Genomic DNA, 22,295 nt, shown 5'->3' on the forward strand with positions numbered 1-22,295 from the left:
TTAGCATCTTGACAGACAAATATTCAAGATGAATCGAAACGGATTGAAATTGCAACATAAAGTCTTCACATCCTAACCAAATGAACGAATGCATTCCAATTGAAATGGTCACATTTGCATAAAATGAGAAGCCACTTAGAATTGAGGTAGAAGAATATAAAACAAGGTACGGACAAGAACAAATACTTGGTGAAGATTACCCAATCCCAAACCAAATATCCGCGGAAGAAGAACTAGAGCTACAAGAATTCCTACCTATGAAACTCCCGAACCTTTCCGGTTATGCAATCAGGTGTTGGGTATACAGGGGAAGCATAATATCTCACCTAAATCTAGCAAATCCTACATCCAGCTGCATCCATCCTTCAACACATAACCGAGAAACCTTCGAAAATCATTTACCTCAACCTTCAAAAAGCATCCGTTATACAAGTTATGGTAATACTCCCGAACTCCCGCCCCAGTACTAGGTGGCGTCGAGGTTATCTCACCAACAACTGCATAAAAGAGATTTTCGATGTCGGCGAACTCAGGTATTCCAGAATCTCAATGATAAAATTGTGACGACAACACCTCAAAGCTCAACACCCCGGGACACTGCCACAACCCCTAAATGACAGGAGGCACCAAGAACAATGTTATCGTCACAAAACCATTGGAACGATTCCAAGATACCCACGTGATCCTAAAAAAATTAGTGAAATTTGAGAAGAGAAGAGTCAAAACTCTACGTTAGGATGCCTCACCAGAGCGACGAAGGGACTGAGGAGTAAAAAGAATTGCTAACTCTCCGATATATATAATTCCTAAATGACTCAAAACATTTTTCTAGACTCAACAACGCCAACAATTCGATCAAGCAGGGGGCTCCTAAAGTCGCGGAAGGCTCTGATTACCAACTTGTAACGCCCTCGATATGGCTATATCTCCTACATGTCGAAGCACAACTTAGAGGCATAACCGCATTGAAAGCAATGTCGCAAGTGAGGTAATCTTCACAACAACCCACGTAAATAAATAAAAGGGGTAAAGTACATAGTTGGCTTACACTCGCCACGTCACACAAATACATGAATAACATTACATTCATCCAATAAACTCATGGTCCAACTATGGTACCAAAAATAAAGATCAACCCCCAAATGCGACAAAGTCCCCGATCACCGCAACTAGGCACCACTACTGATCATCTGGAAGGACACGTAGTAATGGCGAGAGTCTTCGTCGAACTCCCACTTGAGCTCGGTCATGTCATCTGGAACGGTATCATCGGTCCCTGCATCTGGTTTTGGAAGAAATCTGTGAGTCATGGGGACTCGGCAATCTCACACCCTCGCGATCAAGACTATTTAAGATTATGGGTAAGGTAAAGGTATGATGTTGAGCTGCAGCAAGTGACTAGCATATATGGTGGCTAACATATTCGCAAAAGCATGGTCAAACAACTATGATCAAGAAGTGATCCTAGAACCACCTACGTCAAACATTACTCCAACACCGTGTTCACTTCCCGGACTCCGCCGAGAAGAGACCATCACGGTAACACACGCGGTTGGTGCATTTTAATTAAGTTAAGTTTCAAGTTATCTACAACCGGACATTAACAAATTCCCATCTGCCCATAACCACGGGCACGACTTTCGAAATTTCAAATCCCTGCAGGGGAGTCCCAACTTATCCCATCACAAGCTCTCACGGTCAACGAAGGATATTCCTTCTCCCAAGACAATCTGATCAGACTTGGCATCCCGGTTACAACACATCCTCGACAATGGTAAAACAAGTCCAGCAAGGCCACTCGCTGTGCCGACAAATCCCGATAGGAGCTGCACATATCTCGTTCTCAGGGCACACTGGATAAGCTAAGCGTACGGGAGCCAACGTAACCCAAGTTGCCAAGGGACGGCCCCGCACGGTGCTCTGGGTTGGACCAACACTTAGAGAAGCACTGGCCCGGGGGTTTAAAATAAAGATGACCCTTGAGTCCGCGAAACCCAAGGGGAAAAGGCTAGGTGGCAAATGGTAAAACCAAGGTCGTGCCTTGCTGGAGGAGTTTTATTCAAGGCGAACTGTCAAGGGGTTCCCATTATAACCCAACCGTGTAAGGAACGCAAAATCCGAGAACATAACACCGATATGACGGAAACTTGGGTGGCAAGAGTGGAACAAAACACTAGGCATAAGGCCGAGCCTTCCACCCTTTACCAAGTATATATGTGCATTAAGATAAACAATATAATATGGTGATATCCCGACAATAAACAATGTTCCAACAAGGAACGATCTCCAATCTTCACCTGCAACTAGCAACGCTATAAGAAGGGCTGAGCAAAGCGGTAACATAGCCAAACAACGGTTTGCTAGGACATGGTGGGTTAGAGGTTTGACATGGCAATTTGGGAGGCATGATAAGCAAGTGGTAGGTATCAGGAGCGAGCATCTAGCATGCAAAGATAGAAGTGATTTCGAGGGTATGGTCATCTTGCCGGCAAAGTACTCAGAGTTGCCTTGATCCTCGTAAGCGAACTCAATGGGCTCCTCGTTCACGAACTCGTCTCCCGGCTCTACCCAAAGCAAGACAACAAGCTAAAAGGAACACAATCAACCACGTGCAATGCTCAAGCAACATGATGCAAACATGGTATGCTATGCGGGATGCGATATGTGATGCATAGGCATGATTTGCAAAGGAATGATTGAACCTAGCCTCAACATGGAAAACCAAGAGTGCCACTGGAAAGGTGAGTTGATTTCGGTTGAAATCGATATAAATATCATCGGAATCGGATGCACGGTTTGGAAATGGCAAGCAAAACAAATATGGCACCGGTCTGCGATAATCAGCAAGTAACCAACTAAATGCATCAAGATAAATATGCTACAGCACTCAAACATGACAACAAAATACATGGCAGGGATCCACTCATGATGCTTGACAAAAGATGAAACTGAGCTACGGCTAATTCATCCATTAATAGGTTCAAACAAGCATGACAAAAGTGCAAATGATAATAGGTTTCAGACTTAGTGAAATTAACACAAGTCTGGAATTTATCATCAAGAAGCAAACTTTAGAGCATAAAAACTACATGCTACAGGAACTTAACATGGCAGAGCAAGGCATGGGATGGCATGAAGCTACTCAAAGCACTTAACAAAAGTCCCTTAGTGACCTTGAGCCAAAAGGGATTAGAAAATACAATTTCAAGCATGTGAACATGGCAAAAACATAAACAGATTCAGACTTGGTGAAAAACTGGAGCATGCAAAACAGATTAACAAGTAGGCATGTTTACGAGCTCGATGCACTCACTATAGAGCATGGCATGACAAAATAAGCATACACCCATCAAGAATACATGGCATAGAAGCTAGACATGGCAAGAACAACAACATAGCATGCACGGATCAATAACAACATCCTCGGCAAAATCGCTAACCATGTCAACAACCTGCCAGGATCATTTCTAGCAAAAGTAGAGCTCGACTGACTCAAGCTAGGGTGCTCCATAAATGCAAACAAAGACATGGATGGATATAGCACCACAATGTTAACAAAACATCCTTACTGACCATCCTCAAAAGAGGCACGGATCACTAGGAAATAACATGAACATATGGCATAACAACAAAATTAGGACAAGGACTTAGTGAAATTCAAAGTCACTGAAATCAGCATCAACGATTACGCTACTTTGCAAGCTTGTGCTAGTCACCACAAATATCACAAAAATACATGGCAAGCACCTCTGTAAACATAACATGGCACTCTACAAAACACCTGTAGAGCTCAGGATCATAGCATGCACACATTAATCATGGCAAAAATGACAAAAGGCTATTTGCTAAAACAGATCTGACAAATTCATCACATAGCCCTCTTCCAACAGCATTTCGGGCATCAAGATGAGCTCAAATGAAAAAGATGCAATGAGATGAAATGATGTACTCGTCGAGACGAACATTTTGATATGCTACACGCACGAATCGGAGCTATGGATGCAGAGTTATGGCATGTCAAAGTATGCAAAATAGCTAGGGTTTCGGGAGGAAAAAGTCAACCCTCGCATTTTGGATCTGGATCTGGCCGGGCGGCACTGTAGCAGCTCGAGGTCGCCGGAGCTAAAGGACGTTGCCGGACTTGGGGCTTCGGTGGCCGGCCGGGAAGAGGAGGACGGAGAGGAGAGGGCCGGAGGCGAGGTTGCGGCGAGGAGGCGGCGTTGGCGCGGGCTCCGGGTGGCGTGGACGCGCGGTGGCGAGGCAGTCGGCGGCGGCGCCAACGAGCCAGAGTGCGGCGGCGGTGGCGGCATCCCGCGACGGCGGCACGGCGAGCGGGGCGCCTCGGGCGGAGGAGACGAGGCAGCCGGGGCATGCGGGGCGCGACCCAGATCGGCGACGGGGAGGGCCGGCTTCGGGCTCTCGGGCCCGTGGTGGCGAAGTGGGCGCCGGTTGCCACGTGGCGGCCGATGAGTGGCTGGCGGCGGTGTGTTCGCTAGGTGGCGGACATTGTCCAGCGGCGGCGGGGAAAAATGGCTAGGGTTAGGGGGAGGAGACCCAGGATTTTGGGGGAAAAATGGCTAGGAAGCTCCAAATGAGGTGCGGTTTGCGGCCACGCGATCGTGATCGAATGCTCTAGATCATGATCGAATGCCATCCTTGGATATCCAGCCCTGGCCAAGTTCATGGTGGTGACTCGCCATGGTTACAATGTCCTCAAGATGCCATGGAACTGCGACATCATCACGATCGCCTGCGAGGAAAAGGATGTGGTGTGCTCTCTCGAGCGCGCCTACGAGGTAGCAGCAGTCGAGGAGCCAAACAACAAGGGCACCATCTACCCTCCTGAGGTTGTCCCCAAGAAAAAGAAGAAGCTGCTCCGCCAAGAGCCTCAGGAGAGCGGTGTCTCCAGTGGCACCACCTCAGGACCTGTGCCCATGGACGGGTTGCCTCCCTCTCGCGCATAGGAAGGCATGCCCGGCGCCCTCCTCAGGCAGGTCTCGGGGGCTCTCTTTTGGAGGGCCTCTGACTTAACCAATGTCACGAGGGAGGCTCTTGGGCACCACATGGAGGCATGCTTCATCGCACGCTTCCCTCACGAGGGCACAAGGCACGGGGTGCCAGGTGCTCAGGAGTTCATCACCAAGGCGACCGAGGAGCTTCAAGAGGCGGGAGCCATGCGCGGCAACCGCCGCCCGCCGTCTGGCACATATCCTTATCCTGGCGAGGACAACAAGCTGCGCATCTGCGTCAACATTCTAGTGCTCAACATGGCCGCATTGAAGGAGCACTTCTGGCCATCGCACGTTGGTCGGTGTGAGGGGCCCCCTCACAGCTACGTTCGCATGCCTTTTGGCCTGCCGAACGCGGCTGTTACCTTCTAGCTTCGCCTGTAGAGCATTGTGGCGGCTCAGGAGGCCAGGCACCACGCGGTCCTAGCGGAGATGGCGACAGTTCTTCACGAGCCTCCCAAGGTTCTGGACCCAGGTGGCTCGTGAGGAGCGACTTGTTCAGCACGTGCCTTCAGCTACTCCAACATCTCTTCAGCAACGGAGCCAGGTGACATTTTTCAGTTTATTTAGTTGGGGCCGCCCCTCGGGCTGCATTATCCCCAGATCGCATGGGCCTGTCCTTGGGGCATGCATCTTTCTGCATCTTCTAGCCGCTCTATTGGGGGCGCCCCTTGGGCTGCATCATCCCCCGGCTGCGTGGGCCTGTCCATGTGGCATGTGTCGTTTGCATCTACCAAAACTAGCGTTATCTCCTTCTATGAGATGCTTTACGTTATCACCTGCTTGCCTGTTACCCTTCGTGGCTTCCCACATTGTTGACCATCCTCCTGCTCATCCCGCGACAGGGGCTACACATGCTGGCACGGGCTTGTGCTCGGGTCTGTCCCTGCAACGCTGACAAATTTGAGAGATCGAGCTCTGGCTCATGGCCCGCTCCGTGTAAGTCACCTCACCAGATCCTCAGTGCCTTCATCTTCTTGCGGAAAGATCAGCGGCAGAATATCAAACGCGATTATGAGTTATATTCTCCTCTCAGACTAACTCGCAGGAATCTCGAGAGCTTAATTACAGGCGGCTCCGCCGGCCACCCCTTTTTTACGCGATTCGCTTGCGCATTAAAGGGGGGCCCTGAGCATCACGCCTCAGGAGCTCCTACTGACTCTCCAGTCCTCACCCCCTGGCCTTTAACACGGCATCGTAGCCTGGCATACCAGCGGCGGCTGAGCCTCGCTTGAGGGTCGGGACCCGAGGACGCAGAGCAATTAGATGAGCGAGGAAAGGGAGGCTGGCATGAGCCCTACCTAGTAGCACCACCGCTAAAGCGAAAATCGGGCGCCGCACAAAGGAATCACCTCAGGCTTGCCAAAAGATAAGTCACCCATGCATGTCGGCGTGAATCTCTCCGTCCGATGTTGTCCACTCTCATAAACTCACTCCGGCAACGCTACTTACCTTTTTGGCCTCCAGGGAGCTGCTTGCACGCCGAAGAGGACCTCTTGAGCATCGCGCCTCAGGAGCTCTTACCGGACCTCGGGCCGCTCACTTCCTGGCCTTGACTACGGCATCGCAACCTGCCATGCCAGTGACGGCTGAAGCCTGCCTGGGGACTGGGACCTGTTGGTGTAGGGAGCTAAGATACCGTGAGAACGAAAAGGGGGAACAATGCTGAAGCGGGACATACAGCTGCAACCTTATACTCGGAATAATAAACTTCAAAGCAAAAGCATTACAAGATTTTTTTACATGCCCCCGCGGGGTTTGTCTCGGTTCCTCGCAGGGAATAAAAGAAGAAAAACTTCAAGGAGCCCTGGCTACAGGCAACACCGTCGACGTCGTTATCAAAAGTGGGCCACGTGAGGCCGGCAACAACCCCAACTAGATCATCGTCGAAGTCGAGCAGCTGCCGCCGCCACGCTCCATGCACGGTGAGAGCTCGGAGGCATGTAGGTGTCGTCGCTCGACTCCGGGCACTCGCTAGGCTCGGGAGAGTCACTAGACTCCCAGGAGTCGTCGCTACTACTGGAGGAGCTGTCAGTAGGACCGGAACCAGGCTCATTGCCCGCTGCCGCGCCATGCTAGAGGCTTCCCCCGGGGGCAACACTCTAGGCAGCGGCCTTCCTCGTCGAAGACCTTGAAGAACAGCGTGGAAGCACCATCGTACTTGAAGTGGATGGCGAGGGCCCCATCCGTGCGGCAGGCATGGGTAACCTCGCCCCATCCTCGAATCATGAAGATGCCGCCCAGAGGGATGGCCTCAACCTCCGCCCCTGTGGCTAGGCTACAACACCCAGCGTGCTGCAGCCACAACTCTAACGGCCCCCTCAGCGGCATCTCCTCAGCGAAGAACTGCGAGAATCGGATCCAAGTGCGCGGCAGCATTGCCGCCCATATCACGAACTCACACGAGGAGCCCTCAACATGGGTTCGCAGGCTGGCTGACCATGCAGCCTCATCCTGGTCTCCATGGACGTGGCCCGCACAGCGCTGGGCATTGCCGCCCTCTCCAGGGCCATGCGCACGGGCGAACAGGGGGAGCGGGAAGCCAGGGGGTGGTCGCTCGTACCAGGGCCGCGTGACCTCATGTCTCTCCCCGGAATCGCGAGGGTGGCTGAACCTTTTCTTTGGCGGAAGTGGTTCAGGCTCCTCTCTAGGGGCCTTTCCCTTTTCCGCTGCAGAGAACCTCCTGACCGGCGCCATGGGAGCTGCAGCAAGACAGAGAGACAAGAAAGAAGAAGAAGAAGAAGACTGTGAGAAGACAGACATGAGCAAAGGGGGGCTCCACCCCTCTACTTATTTATAGTTGGAGGGAGGCCAACTGCTGGCCTCCATGATCCCACGCAATGATGGTTTTATCTGCATGTAGTGAAGTCTTGTCAAGTCAGATGGTTGCCGAGGCAGCATGGGGAAGCGGAGGCGCCCACGTCCCATCGATCGCCACATGTTGACCAAGGCCACAAGCGGTTAGGGCCAGCAGATCCGCACTAGCCCTTTCCCTTCACCTCAAAGCCAAGGTCGAGCACGCCTTGGGCCCGGGGGCTACTGTCTGTGTCTTGGGAACAGGGGTACCCAGTCTTGCCTGCCTGCGGCCCATGACGTGGCTCTGTCGACGGCCCGGTACAACCCAGCTTCAGCATTAGCAACCCAAGACCCTCGAGAGGGGCCAAGCCTCATGAGGTGGATGACGCCAAGACCTCCCTGGGGGGCGGCCTCACCAGGCTGGCTCCCAAGGAGCGGAGATATTTATGCAAGGTGCACCTCACGAGGTTCACATGATGTGAGCCATGACGACCAAGGCCAGGCGGGCGCCAGCGGGCGCAGCTTACCAGTTTCCTCTTTGGTGCTAAGGAGGAAAGCGCAGGCGCGGGGTCCCGAGGAATCAAGCAAAGGTTTCCATATCAGTGCAACAAGACCAAGACCACTAGGACGGCAGGAAGGAGGTCATCGCGGAGCCCACCACGGCGTCACCTCTGGATGCTTTCGCAGGCAAAGACCACTTTTGTCAAGATAACTTGTACTAGTTGTTTCCCATCGAATTTGGCCGTTGTGGCATCCCTTCCCGCCTATATTTGGGAAGAGGACCAAGGCCACTATAAATAGGACTTAGCCACCACCATAGAAGCGGGGATTATTCAGATCATCCTCTCACCCACCAGCTCATCAAGCTCAAGAACACATCACCTCCTGAGGCTGTTCGCCCACTGTACTAGTTCATCCTCAACCCCTTGAGGCAATTCACCCCAAAGCTGGAGTAGGGTATTACACCGCAAGGTGGCCCAAACCAGGATAAACTGATGTCTCTCTTGTCCCTTGGGTTCGTCAAGCTAGGCCTTCGAATCATTGTGCGGGCAGACTGGGGAGGACAAGTTCTTCACACGCACCCCAGAGTCAAACCTCTCAAGGGTCTATGGAACCCAGAATCCGACAGATGGCCCCGATGTCGACGAGGTCGCGCTTAGCGAAGTTGGGTACCTACCTTTCAAGGATAGGTCCCTGGCCTTCACCCATGAGTTGTGGCAAGTCCATTGGCCATCCACTCGCATGTTCAAGCCGAAAATACTAGAGAAGTATGATGGGAGACTAAACACGGCAGAGTTCTTGAGCATCTACACCATTGATGTTCAAGCTACCAGGGGAAGAGACGAGAATGTGTTTCCAATTACTTCCCTTTGGCACTCAAGACAAATGTGAAGTCTTGGCTAATGCACCTGCCATCGAACTCCATTTCAACCTAGGCTGACCTGTGCCATGAGTTTGTTGGTGCCTTCACGGGCAGCCATCAAGAACCAGGGAGGCCTGATGACTTGTAGCTCCTCCCGCAAAAGGAAGGAGAGACTCTATGGAAGTACATACAGAGGTTCAGCCGAGTACACCGGAACATTCCAGACATCCACCCGGCAGCTGTGATAGCTGCATTCCAGTCCAATGTGCGCAATCATCGGATACGTTCCAGGATGAACGTTCGGTTGCCCAAACTTGTGAAGGAGATGTACACTCTAGTGGATAAGTGTGCTTAGGTAGAGGAAGGGAGGTGGCTCCCCAGTGAAGAGGATTGCGTTGACATCGACTCAGAGGATGACGATGAGGCTACCAATCAGAAGAAGAAGAACAAGAAGCACATCAAAAGGCGCAAGGATAAGGCAGTGATGACAGTTGAGGGGTCGAGCGCACCTAGTACCGGCAAGAAGGCCAAGACCGAGGTTCCCGGCAAGGAAGTTGCCGTGTGCGTTGATTGCAGGGAAACCGCGGCTGCTAATGGGCCGCACTGCAAAATCCATCAGACCAAGGGCCACGATCTCCAGGAGTGTCATCAGGTTGAACATCTTGTCAAGAAGCAGAGGGATGAATATGAGAAGCATGATAAGGAGAAAGGTCAAGGAGGAGTTGGCGGGAAGGGCCAAGGCGGTGGAGCAAGCTGCCCTGGCAAGGCTCCTCAGAATCAAAGAAAACTTGCGCGACAAATGAAGCCTAATAATAAACCTTCTAGTGTTGCTTCTGAAATAAATTGAAAAGTGCATGTTCACTTGCTACCAAATCTGATATTGATGATCTAGATTTCAGCAAATTTGTTTGCTATGCTTTTGTGTGCAAACAGGCATTATTTTCATTCGAGGTTGTGCCTTCTTCTTTGCCTCTTGCTGTCACAAACATTTTGCAAGAGTTCGCTGACCTCTTTCCAGAAGATGTGCCACTGGGATTAGCACCTATTCGAGGGATTGGGCATCGGATTGACATAATTTCCGGTGCTTCGCTGCCAAACCGTACCAATCAAGAGGAGACGAAGGAGATTATGTGTCAAGTACAGGAGATACTTGACAAAGGTTATATGCATGAATCTCTTAGTCCTTGTGCTGTTCATATTATAATAGTGCCCAAAAAGGATGGTACATCGCGTATGTGCATTTATTGTAGAGGCATTAATAATATTACTATTCATTATTGTTATCCTATTCCTAGGCTAGATGATTTGCTTGATGAATTGAGTGGCTCTACAATATTCTTCGAAGTTGATTTGTGTAGTGGATACCATCAAATTCGTATGAAATTGGGAGATGAATGGAAAACAACACTTAAAACTAAGTTTGGATTATATGAGAGGTTAGTCATGCCTTTTGGGTTGACTAATGCACCTAGTACTTTCATGATATTAACGAACGAACTTTTATGTGCTTTCACTGGATGATTTGTGGTAGTCTATTTTTATGATATATTGGTTTATAGCAGACCTTTGGAGGAACGTTTGGAACATTTACGTGTTGTTTTTATTGCTCTACGTGATACACGTTAGTTTGGTAACCTTGGGAAGTGCACCTTTTGCATCGACCGAGTATTTTTCTTGGCTATGTTGTTACTCTACAGGAAATTGAAGTTGATAAAGCCAAGATTGAAGCTATTGACAGTTGGCCGTAGCCCAAAATTGTCACACAAATGAGGAGTTTTCTTGGCCTCGCTGGTTTCTATTGGCGTTTTGTGAGAGCAACATTGCTGCACCTCTCAATGAGCTTACAAAGAAGGATGTGCCTTTTGTTTGGGTTACCGCACAGGAAGAAGCCTTCACGGTATTGAAAGATAAGTTGACACATGCTCCTTTACTACAACTTCCTGATTTTAATAAGACTTTTGAGATTGAATGTGATGCTAATGGAATTGGATTAGGAGGTGTGTTATTACAAGATGGCGGACATGTTGCATACTTCTCTAAAAAATTGAGTGGGCCTAGTCTCAACAATTCTACTAATGATAAAAATTATATGCTCTTGTTCGAACCTTAGTAACATGGCAACATTATTGGTGGCCCAAAGAATTTGTTATACATTCTGATCGTGAATCTTTGAAACACATTAAAAGGCAAGCAAATCTGAACCGTAGACATGCTAAATGGATTGAATTCATTGAGACTTTCCGTTACGTCATTAAACACAAGATGGGTAAAGAAAATGGTATTCATGATGCATTGTCTCGTCGTTATACTATACTTTCACAACTTGACTTTAAAATATTTGGTTTGGAGACCATCAAATATCAATATGTGCATGATGCCGATTTTAAAGATGTAATGCAGAGTTTTAAAGAAGGAATAACATGGAACAAGTTCAATCTTAATGATGGATTTCTGTTTCGTGCTAACAAGCTATCCATTCTAGCGACCTCCGTTCGTCTTTCGTTGTTGCAGGAGGCGCATGGAAGAGGATTAATGGGACACTTTGGTGTGAAGAAGACGGAGGATATACTAGCTACACATTTCTTTTGGCCAAAGATGAGAAGGGATGTTGAGCGTTTTGTTGCTCGCTGCACTACATGTCAAAAAGTTAAGTCACACTCAATCCTCATGGTTTATATATGCCTTTCCCAGTACCTATTGTTCCATCGGAGGATATTGTGACACCCGGATAATTAAGCTAATGTAATTTCCTACTAATGATGCTACGTCACCATGATTACTGTTGTTAATTGCACGATGGATCGAAACTTTAAAACTAAAATCAAGGCAAACAACACAAGTTTTCAAACTTTAAAACTAAAAAGTTCTAGAGGTGGAAGATAATGCATACATAATATTGGGAGATAAACCACACTTTTATAAAGTAACTAAATGTCCAAATTAAATAACCAGTAGCTAAAACAATTAATTAAATGCCCCTTTAATAATTAAAATTGTTGTAAACTATTTAGTTAACTACCAAAATTTATTGTGGCAGTGGAATTTGGTGTTACTAGTTTAGGTGCAGTTCTTGTAATTTATATAAATAAAAATAAATAAAATAAAATGAAAACAGAAACTATAAAAAGACAAAAAAAGGACCCCGCCTCCCCCCACGCTGGGCCTCAGCCCAGCTGGCTATCCAACCAGGCCGGCTCACCTAACGCTTGCTTAACCCTCCTACCTCCCCCGTGACCTAGCCACTACCCAGTCACCCCCCCACGATCCCCTTCTCCCCTGCCCACATGATCCGGATCCGCCACACGCCCCGCACCCGACGCGGTCGCCCCCGCCCTCGCCCGGAGCCGCCACCGGCGCTCACCGTCACTCACTGTCGCCGCCTCATCCCGCCACCACCTCACTGGTGCCGGTGCTGCCTCATCGGACTACCACCTTGCCCTTGCCATCCCGCCTAGGGCTACCTCGCTGCCGTGCCGCCGTCCCCAACGTCCTAGGACCGCCTCGCCCTCGTCGTTCACCGGAACCGTGTCCTTGACCTCCCCCTCGACGGACTCCGTCAACCCTCACCGCTCGTACCCCTGCATCGGGGGTGAGCTCCCCGTCGCTGCTTTCCTCACGCACACACGTCACCCGTGTGTGGCCACGCGCCCGCGCTATCACCGCCGCGGTCACTGTTCCCTCCTGGCTCGAGCGCGCGCCCACCGCACCAGCCGTCCCCATGTCGAACTGCTCCACCGTGCACTGCAGCTGTTGCACCCGCCGCGCGGCCACGTCAGTGCGCTGCCCTGCGTGATGTCGTCGGCCCCACCCTCTCCTACTATCGCCTCGCTCGCAGTCGGTGCCCTGCTCCCTCACCCCGTGACCCACGCCTTTCCTCCGTCCCATGTGCGGCCTCACCCCGGCCCACCATCGCTGTCGTGCCCGCGTGCTCTCGGTCTCCTCGCCGGCTGCGTCTGCCGAGCCTCCTCCTATGCTGCCATGCACCTGGCACACCCACCCTGGTGGACGGCCGTGGCCACTGACCCAGGGGCCAGCCCCCTTTTGGTTAAGCCCAGCCCATGTTTAGTTTAGTTTAGTTAATAAACTGCATTAGGAATATTGTTTTGTACCAATGATAGATGGGGCCCCTAGTTAAAGTTAAAATGTTAAAACTATCACAGGCTATGACAAAATGGACCCCACAAGCATTGTTCATCAGTGGACGAGTCAATGTTGACTGGGTTAACTGGGCCCTCTGGCCCCACATGTACTACACATGCACACAATGCTGGGTACACTAATGTGTACCCACAGCATTTAGCTAGTTAATTTTCAAATTAATAATAATTCCAGGAGTTGTCTAAAACTTTGGAAATTAACATAAAATAATTCGTAACTCGGATGAAAATACTTTATACATGAAAGTTGCTCAGAACGGCGAGATGAATCCGAATGCGTAGACCGTTCATCTGCCAGACGTCCCTAGCATAGCGAACATGCTACTTTCCCCCTTCGGTCCGTTTGTCCGGAAACGTGAAACACCGGGAATATTTTCTCGGATGTTTTCCCCCTTTGCCCGTATCACCTACTGCCGCGTTAGGGTACACCTACCACCGCTCATTGTCATGCATCGTCATGCATATGTTTGCATTATATTTATTGTTTCTTCCCCCTCTTCTCTCGTTAGACACTAAGACCGATGCCGTCCTTCTCGACTGAGCTTCCAGGCAAGCCCCCCCCCCCTTGATCAACCCGATATCACGTATTCCTTCTCTGTTCTTCTTGTATTAGAGTTGTGTAGCATGTTATTGCTTTTGGTTAATCCTATTCTGCTGCATAGCCTGTCTTTGCTACTACTGTTGTCACCATTACCTACAATCCTAAATGCTTACTATAGTATGCTAGTTTATCATCAATGGCCCTACATTCCTGTCCGTCTGCCATGCTATACTATCGGGCCGTGATCACTCGGGAGATGATAACGGGTATATACTTATATACTTTATATATGATACATCTGGTGACTAAACACGGGTCGGCTCATAGAGTACACGCAAGTGATTCATGGATTTGGGGCTGAAAGGACATTTATCCCGACAACCCTCTAGGTGGATCTTTGTGGCGGAGCGACAGGGTAGGTTGAGACCACCTAGGTGAGAGGTGGGCCTGGCTCTGGGTAGCGTCCGCGGTTACTTCAAAATAACACGCTTAACGAGATCTTGGTATTTGATCTATGTCTGGCCACTGGCCTATACGCACTAACCAACTACGCAGGAACAGTTATGGGCACTCGACATCATGGTATCAGCCAAAGCCTTCCTGATGTCAGTGACTAAGTGGTACGCGTCGGGTTGGACCACGTAACGCAACTTCCTTTGTAACGCAGGAAGCTAGGTCTGCTCACTAGCAGTGTACGCAATGTGCAGGTGTGCAATGGGCGATGGGCCCAGACCCCTGCATGCATAGGATTTAGACCGGCGTGCTGACCTGTCTGTTGTGCCTAGGTAGGGCTGTGACGTGTTGATCTTCTGAGGCCGGGCATGACCAAGGAAAGTGTGTCCAGCCAGAGGGATCGAGTGTGTTGGGTAATGTGATGCACCCCTGCAGGGAAGTTTATCTATTCGAATAGTTGTGTCCCTCGATAAAAGGACAACCTGGAGTTGTATTCTGACCTTATGACAACTAGAACTGAATACTTAATAAAACACACCCTTTCAAGTGCCAGAGACAACCCGGTGATCACTCCCTCACAAGGCGACGAGGAGAGTATCGCTGGGTAGGATTATGCTATGCGATGATACTTGGTGAACTTACCAGATACTCTCTTCTACATGCTTCAAGATGGAGGCTGCTAGAAGCGTAGTCTTTGACAGGCCTAGCTATCCCCCTTATTATTTTGGCATCCTGCATTTCCGTCCATAGATACTACCCACTCCATTGATACCAATGCATATGTAGGGTAGATCCTAGCTTGCGAGTACTTTGGATGAGTACTCACCGTTGCTTTTCTCCCTCTTTTTCCCCTTTTCCATTTTTCTCCAATACTGTAACCAGATGATGGAGTCTAGGAGCTAGAGGATCTCGAGGATGTTTCTACACAGAGTTCGGCTTCAAGAAGTAGTTAGGACGTCCCAGGCAGGAGGCCTTTCCTTTTCGATCGCTGCTACTTTTGTGCTAGCCTTCTTAAGGTAAACTTGTTTAACTTATGTATGTACTCAAATATTATTGCTTCCGCTGACTCTTGTGTATTCGAGCCATCGAGTCCCCTGTCTTGTAATATAAAGCTTGTATTATTTTAATTTGTGTCTAGAGTTGTGTTGTGGTATCTTCCCGTGAGTCCTTGATCTTGATCGTACCCATTTGCGTGTATGATTAGTGTACGGTCAAATCGGGGCTTTCACAAGTTGGTATCAGAGCCTAGTCATTGCAACTCCTTGGACGAAGTTGAGTCTAGTCATTGGAAAACTTTTACTAACATGGTTGAGGGAGTCCTGGATTAGGGGGTCTCCGGACAGCCGGACTATATCCTTTGGTCGGACTGTTGGACTATGAAGATATGAGATTGAAGACTTCGTCCCATGTTCGGATGGGACTCTACTTGGTGTGGAAGGCAAGCTAGGCAATACGGAAATGTATATCTCCTCCTTTGTAACCGACCTTGTGTAGCCCTAGCCCCGTCCGGTGTCTATATAAACTGGAGGGTTTTAGTCCATAGGACAACATTACAATCATACCATAGGCTAGCTTCTAGGGTTTAGCCTCTCCGATCTCATGGTAGATCAACTCTTGTACTACTCATATTATGAAGAATAATCAAGCAGGACGTAGGGTTTTACCTCCCTCAAGAGGGCCCGAACCTGGGTAAAACATCGTGTCCCCTGCCTCCTGTTACCATCCGCCTTAGACGCATAGTTCGGGACCCCCTACCCGAGATCCACCAGTTTTGGCACCAACATTGGTGCTTTCATTGAGAGTTCCTCTGTGTCATTGCCGTTAGGCTTGATGGCTCCTTCAATCATCCATAGCGATGTAGTCCAGGGTGATACTTTTCTCCCCGGACAGATCTTTGTATTCGGCGGCTTCGCACTGTGGGCCAACTCGCTTGGCCATCTGGAGCAGATCGAGAGTTACGCCCCTAGCCACCAGGCCAGGTTTGGAAGCTTAAACTACACGGCCGATTTCCACGGAGACTTGATCTTCAATGGATTCGAGCCTCTTCCTAGTGCGCCACACGGTCACGATGAGCATGATTTAGCTCTGCCATCAGACAGTGTTCAGGAGATCGCGTCGGCAATCACTCTGACCCTCAATTCGGAGCAAATTGCGCCATCAATGGACGGGTGGATAGACCCCGCCACGGAGGCCGTATTCTCAGTGGTGATCAAGCCGAATATCGACCTTACCCTTCATGGGAGCCGTGACGCCAAACTACCGGGTTCTTCCCCAGCCATGGACTCCGAACCGCCTGCGCCCGTGCCTATCGAATCCGACTGGGCGCCGATCATGGAGTTCACCTCCGTGGATATCTTTCAGCACTCGCCCTTCGGCGACGTACTGAACTCATTAAGGTCTCTCTCCCTGTCAGGAGAGTCCGGGACAAACTATGTTCGGCAGGATTGGGATGCGGATGACGAAGAAATTCGCTGCCTACCCACCACCCACTTAGTAGCCACTGTCGATGATTTGACTGACATGCTCGACTTCGACTCCGAAGACATCGACGGTATGGACGACGATGCAGGAGACAAACAGGAACCACTGCCCACAGGGCACTGGACACCCACTTCATCATATGATGTATACATGGTGGACACACCCAAAGAAAACGACGACGAGGAACGGAAGGATGCAGCGAAGGGTTGTTCCCTCGAGAAGCAGTCAAAGCGGCGGTGTAAGTGCCGCTCCAAATCTCGCCTCGGCAGAAACAATGATCATATAGACCCAACGATAGAGCAGGGTGAACCATTGCCCGACCAAGGCAACACGGAGAATCAAACCGAACAACCCGACCCCGTCGAAGATAACAGTCCAGATGACATCACACCGGACAGGCACCCGGAGCAACAGAATTCCCATCAAAGGCTGGTTGCCACTGCGAGGTGTCTGAAAAAGCAGAAGCAAAGGCTCAGGGCTGCACAAGACACACTCAGAATCAGATGGAGTGAAGTACTCAACACTGCAGCGAAGTAAAGTGGTAATCGCCACACCAAGAGCTACCCGAAGCAAAAATTGCTACCTGAATTCAATGAGGAGGCCTTAAATCCCCCGCAATTAAAAAGCAAAACGGCCATCCGGTCGGATAGACGACCTCATGACCAACACAGAGCGGCAAACGATGCTGCACATAAGCCAGTACGCGATCCATGCGAGGGCTTGCATCAAATGGACGGCGCAAGTAGATCCATATACGGGCCACGCAAGCGCGCTCCATCATGCAATGCAACACAACAAACATCCGAACACCACGGTACACCCAAATACAGGGGTGCCACACACTCCCTATGTTTCACCGATGAGGTGCTGGACCATGAATTTCCAGAGGGATTCAAACCCGTAAACATAGAGGCGTACGATGGAACGACAGACCCTGGGGTCTGGATTGAGGACTACATCCTCCATATACATATGGCTCGAGGAGACGATCTCCACGCCATCAAGTACTTACCCCTCAAGCTCAAAGGGCCAGCTCGTCACTGGCTTAAAAGCCTCCCCGAGAACTCCATTGGAAGCTGGGAAGAGCTCGAAGACGCTTTTCGGGCAAATTTTCAAGGGACCTGTGTCCGACCACCGGATGCAGATGATTTAAGTCATATAACTCAACATCCCAGAGAGTGAGCCTGAAAGCTTTGGAACAGGTTCCTCACTAAAAAGAACCAAATAGTCGACTGTCCGGACGCCGAAGCCTTATTAGCTTTCAAGCATAGCGTTCGAGACGAATGGCTTGCCAGACACCTCGGCCAAGAAAAGCCGAGAACAATGGCAGCACTAACAAGCCTCATGACCCGCTTTTGTGTGGGCGAGGATACCTGGTTAGCCTGATGCAGCACCAGCGACCCAAGTACATCCGAAGTCAGGGACGGAAATGGGAAATCATGACGCAGCAAAAACAAGCGTCGGAATAAAGAAGACAGCCCGAATAGCACGGCGGTAAACTCCGAATTCAAAAGCTCTCGGCCAGGTCAGCAAAAGGTTCCCTCCAAAGGCAACAGAGACGAACTGTTCAGCCTAAACAAGATTCTGGACCAAATATGTCAGATCCATAGCACCCTCGATAAACATGCAAATCATACCCATAGAGAATGTTGGGTCTTCAAGCAGTCCGGCAAGCTCAACGCCGAACACAAGGGGCAGGATACACCAAGGGAAGACGAGGACAAGCCTTGCAAGAAAATCACTGGGGAACAAAAGAAATTCCCACCAGAAGTTAAAACAGTAAACGTGTTACACGTGACAAAGGGGAGAAACAAAGCGGCACTCCTAGAGACACATGTCCCAGGGCCTATCACAGTGGAGTTTTGCCACTAGTCGTCCCAACCAATCACCTTCGACCATCGGGATTACTCCGCAAGTATCCGGCGTGCAGGATGGGCTGCCTTGGTGTTAGACCCGATAATTGACGGATACCACTTCACACGAGTCCTGATGGACGGCGGCAGTAGGTTAAACCTGATATATCAGAACACAGTCCGCAAAATGGGGATAGACCCAACAAAAATTAGCCATAGCAATACTACATTTAAAGGAGTAACGCCAGGCCCAGAAGCCCATTGCACGGGCTCCCTACTACTAGAGGTTATATTCGGCTTCCCTGATAACTTCCGCAGCGAAAATTTAACCTTCCACATCGCTTCGTTCCAAAGTGGCTATCAAGCACTACTCTGACGTGAAGCTTTCGCTCGCTTTAACGCAATACCGCACTACGCTTCCCTAATGCTTAAAATGCACAGTCCACGTGGCATCATTACAGTAAATGGAAATATTGAGCGCTCCTTGCGCGCGGAAGACCGTGCGGCTGCCTTGGCAGCCGCACACAAAACGGCCTCACCAACTAAAGCATCTGACAGGTCGTTAAGACCACGAACACGGTTGGACGAGTCCGGTGCAGCTATATGTAATTAATACAAGGTTGATGGCTATACCCCTATTACTATACAAGGGGCTCAACGCGCGCGCACAAGTGACAATCAAGCTCAACTTTACTCATTTTAAACTATATATTGTTTATTTAGTATAACTTACCTTTTGCACAACAACTTTTCAATTAAGTTCCTCTCTTTTTCAGATGATCATCATGCTACACCCGTCCAGAATACGGCACAACGGAGACACAGGCGCAGACGTGCAGCAGGGACCCGTTCCAAGGATTCTTTTTAGATTAAGACCCTGCATAAACCTTTTTTAGTGTCTCTTGTTGATACACATCCCCCGGATTCTCGGTACATTTGAGAAGGATGCTGACGTATTTTTTGGAAATATGCCCTAGAGGTAATAATAAAATGGTTATTATTATATTTCTTTGTTCATGATAATTGTCTATTGTTCATGCTATAATTGTGTTACCCGGAAATCGTAATACATGTGTGAATACATAGACCACAACACGTCCCTAGTGAGCCTCTAGTTGACTAGCTCGTTGATCAAAAGATAGTCATGGTTTCCTGATTATGGACATTGGATGTCATTGATAACGGGATCACATCATTAGGAGAATGACGTGATGGACAAGACCCAATCCTAAGCATAGCTCAAAGATCTTGTAGTTCGTTTGCTATAGCTTTTCCGAATGTCAAGTATCATTTCCTTAGAACATGAGATTGTGCAACTCCCGGATACCATAGGAGTGCTTTGGGTGTGCCAAACGTCACAACGTAACTGGGTGACTATAAAGGTACACTACAGGTATCTCCGAAAGTGTCTATTGGGTTGGCATGAATTGAGACTGGGATTTGTCACTCTGTATGATGGAGAGGTATCTCTGGGCCCACTCGGCAATGCATCATCATAATGAGCTCAATGTGACCAAGTGGTTGATCACGGGATCATGCATTATGGTACGAGTAAAGTGACTTGCTGGTAACGAGATTGAACGAGGTATTGGGATACCGACGATCGAGTCTTGGGCAAGTAACGTACCGATTGACAAAGGGAATTGTATACGGGATTGATTGAATCCTCGACATCCTGGTTCATCCGATGAGATCATCGAGGAGCATGTGGGAGCCGACAAGGGTATCCAGATCCCGCTGTTGGTTATTGACCGGAGAGTCGTCTCGGTTATGTCTGCGTGTCTCCCGAACCCGTAGGGTCTACACACTCAAGGTTCGGTGACGCTAGGGTTGTTGAGATATTAGCATACGGTAACCGAAAGTTGTTCGGAGTCCAGGATGACATCTCGGACGTCACGAGGAGTTTTGAAATGGTCTGGAGGTGAAGATTTATATATAGGAAGTCAAGTTTCGGCCATCGGGAAGGTTTCGGGGGTAATCAGTATTGTACTGGGACCACCAGAAGGGTCCCGGGGGTCCACCGGGTGGGGACACCTATCCCGGAGGGCCCCATGGGCTAAAGTGGGAGAGGAACCAGCCCCTATTGGGCTGGTGCGCCCCCCCATGGGCCTCCCCTGCGCCTAGGTTGGAAACCCTAGGGGTGGGGGCGCCTCACTTGGCTTGCAGGGCACTCCACCCCCCTTGGCTGTCGCCCCCCTTGGAGATTCAATCTCCTAGGGCCAGAGCCCCCCCTAGGGGTCCTATAGACAATCAGGGGGAGGGAGGGCAGCCGCACCCTAGCCCCTGGCGCCTCCTTCTCCTTCCCGTGACACTCCTCCCTCTCCCTGAGCTTGGCGAAGCCCTACCGAGATCACCGTTGCTTCCACCACCACGCCGTCGTGCTGCTGGATCTTCATCAACCTCTCCTTCCCCCTTGCTGGATCCAGTTGGGGGAGATGTCGTCCCAACCGTACGTGTGTTGAACGCGGAGGTGCCGTCCGTTCGGCGCTAGGTCATCGGTGATTTGGATCACGACGAGTACGACTCCATCAACCCCGTTCTCTTGAACGCTTCCGTGTGCGATCTACAAGGGTATGTAGATGCACTCCTCTCTCCCTCGTTGCTAGATGACTCCATAGATTGATCTTGGTGATGCGTAGAAAATTTTAAAATTCTGCTACGTTCCCCAATAGTGGCATCATGAGCTAGGTCTATGCGTAGTTTATATGCATGAGTAGAACACAAAGCAGTTGTGGGCGTGGATATTATGAATTTGCTTGCTGTTACTAGTCTTATCTTGATTCGGCAGCATCGTGGGATGAAGCGGCCCGGACCGACCTTACACGTACGCTTACGTGAGACTGGTTCCACCAATTGACATGCACTAGTTGCATAAGGTGGCTGGCGGGTGTCTGTCTCTCCCACTTTAGTCGGATCGGATTTGATGAAAAGGGTCCTTATGAAGGGTAAATAGAAATTGGCATATCACGTTGTGGTTTTGGCGTAGGTAAGAAACGTTCTTGCTAGAAACCTATAGCAGCCACGTAAAAACTTGCAACAACAATTAGAGGACGTCTAACTTGTTTTTGCAGCATGTGCCGTGTGATGTGATATGGCCAAAAGGATGTGATGAATGATATAGTTGATGTATGAGATTGATCATGTTCTTGTAATAGGAATCACGACTTGCATGTCGATGAGTATGACAACCGGCAGGATCCATAGGAGTTGTCTTTATTTATTTATGACCTGCGAGTCAACATAAACGTCATGTAATTACTTTACTTTATTGCTAAAGCGTTAGCCATAGTAGTAGAAGTAATAGATGACGAGCCAACTTCAAGAAACACGATGATGGAGATCATGGTGTCATGCCGGTGACAGCGATGATCATGGAGCCCCGAAGATGGAGATCAAAAGGAGGAAATGATATTGGCCATATCATGTCACTATTTGATTGCATGTGATGTTTATCATGTTTTACATCTTATTTGCTTAGAACGACGGTAGCTTAAATAAGATGATCCCTCGTAATAATTTCAAGAAAGTGTTCCCCCTAATTGTGCACCGTTGCGAAGGTTCGTTGTTTCGAAGCACCACGTGATGATCGGGTGTGATAGATTCTAACGTTCGAATACAATGGGTGTAAGCCAGATTTACACA

The sequence above is a fragment of the Triticum aestivum genome, chromosome 4A, assembly GCF_018294505.1.
Source record: "Triticum aestivum cultivar Chinese Spring chromosome 4A, IWGSC CS RefSeq v2.1, whole genome shotgun sequence".
In the NCBI taxonomy this organism is placed as follows: domain Eukaryota; kingdom Viridiplantae; phylum Streptophyta; class Magnoliopsida; order Poales; family Poaceae; genus Triticum; species Triticum aestivum.